The sequence below is a fragment of the Dasypus novemcinctus genome, chromosome 6 (assembly GCF_030445035.2).
Source record: "Dasypus novemcinctus isolate mDasNov1 chromosome 6, mDasNov1.1.hap2, whole genome shotgun sequence".
Lineage (NCBI taxonomy): Eukaryota > Metazoa > Chordata > Mammalia > Cingulata > Dasypodidae > Dasypus > Dasypus novemcinctus.
Window position 1 is genome coordinate 91,342,403 of NC_080678.1, and position 2,158 is coordinate 91,344,560.

The window sequence follows — 2,158 nt, forward strand, 5'->3', positions numbered from 1 at the left end:
TCCCCAGAAGAACCAGGGTTCCTTGGAGAACAGCTGATTCCATAATTTGATAGGAAATCTCAAGATGAGCCTCTAAGGATCATGTTACTAAATGAAAAAAATGGATTCTCACAAAAATGTCTGTAGTGGTGAAAAGGAGCCAATTTAAGGAAGTTTTTTTTTTTTTTTAAATCAAACTATGATAATCTGAGAATTGGAAAGAAAAATAGTGCTCACTTGGGCAGCACATATACTAAAATTGGAATAATACAGAAAAGATTGGCATGGCCCCTGTGCGAGGATGACATGCAAATTTGTGAAGTGTTCCATGTTTTTTTTTAGATTTTTTATTTTTTAAAATTTATTTCTCTCCCCTCCCCCCCACTTGTCTGCTCTCTGAGTCCATTTACTGTGTGTTCTTCTGTGTCTGCTTATATTCTTTTTAAATACAAAAATGTAATCTTCATTAGTTTCACACATATTTAATGTTGGTTAGCAATCATGTAGAGTAATAGTAGCATTTTTTCAGCATGCAGTTCATGAACACAGTTTATCTAAGTAATTTTAAGGAAAAAGAAAGAGGGGTCTATGGTTTGTTTCTGTAAGAAACACAAAATATCCTGATGTAATTGATTATATAAGTCCACAACCCTCTGTTCTTGTGGAAAAAAAACTGTTAAACACACATTATATTTAGAAGAATCTAGTGCAGAATTACATCAAAGAAATAAAAGCATAAACAGAGGTTAGAAAAAATGAAGGGTAAAAATAAAAAATGAGCACTGTCTTAACCGAGTTGATGCAGGCACTATCAGAAATATAAATAAAATTTTATACCCCTTTCCAATTGCAAAGTATAGTTGTCAGTGGCACCGGGAATCTGTGTCTCTTTTTGCTGCATCGTCTTGCTGCATCAGCGCTCCATGTGTGCAGCCCCACTTGTGGGCAGACTGCACTTTTTTGCATGAGGCCGCTCTCCTTACGGGGTGCACTCCTTGCACGTGAGGCTTCCCTACGCAGGGGACACCCCTGTATGGCAGGACACTCCTTGAGTGCATCAGTACTGCACATGGGCCAGCTTTACCACATGGGTCAGGAGGTTCTGGGTTTGAACCTTGGACATCCCCTGTGGTAGGTGGATGCTCGATCCATTGCGCTAAATCTGCTTCTGTATTTTTTTAAACCTGTCAATACTATTTCTATTTTCCTACTAATGGAATTTGGTCATATATTAGGCTTCATTTTTTAAGATGTTTTGGATCACAGAGGGGTTCAACTATGGCAGAGGAGGAGCACTGGTGTGGGGTGTCATTGATGGGGGATGCATGGGTGGGAGGGAGTTCTCCAGGCATGAGTATAGGGTATATAGATGTGTTCGGATGTTCGTTGGGTATTGTCATAGTGGATGGAGTTACACATGACAACAGAGGGAGTGCTGAGTTCCCATCCCTAGGGAAAAGCAACAATCCCTCAAGTAAAAGGACAAAGACCAGTGAAGAAGGATGGTTCAGGGATGAGCCCTTGATACTGATGACTATGCTTATGATCCTATGTGCTTGAAATTTCAACTAGACCTAGAGCTGCAGGGTTCTAAGTGTTACCTTCTGAGAGCCTCCCATGTTACTCAAATGTGGCCACTCTCTAAGCCAAACTCGGCATGTAAGTGAATTGCCTTCCCCCCAGTGACTCCGAGAGATGTGCTTCCCTGGCGCTGAGGTATTGCTACCATCACCTGCTGGTGATGCAACTAGAAAAAGACCTTGAATAAAAGGGGAAATGGTAAACACAGATGAGTTTATATGGCTAAGAGACTTCAAAACGAGTTGTGAAGTCATTAGAAGTATCACACTTATGCATGTCTCAGCAGGATCCCAGAGACAGCCAAATTGATACAACCCCAGGTACTGGTGCTCCTGAGGGCTAGAGAGATACACACGTTCTATGGTCATGGCATATGGCTCTGGAGTTCAGTGCCTTGACAGTGGGCCCTACTTTGGAATTTGTGTTCCTAAGTGTGATTGAGTTGGACTCAGATGTGACCCCTCTACACATGCCTGTTCTGTCACTTTTACTGGATCTGTGATTGGTGCTGGGATTTGTGTATGCTCAAGAGACTCGGATCTCTGGACTGTCCACGTGACAGCCAGGCCCTGAGCCTCAGCAGACTTGCAACTCCTAC

General features: G+C 42.1%; 1 non-coding gene across 1 annotated transcript; it reads left to right on the plus strand.

The window, feature by feature from the left end:
• Positions 1 to 208: 208 nt before the first annotated feature.
• Positions 209 to 315, plus strand: LOC111762667 (U6 spliceosomal RNA). The gene has a single exon (XR_002795725.1). It is a non-coding gene; the product is annotated as a U6 spliceosomal RNA (small nuclear RNA).
• Positions 316 to 2,158: the final 1,843 nt, after the last annotated feature.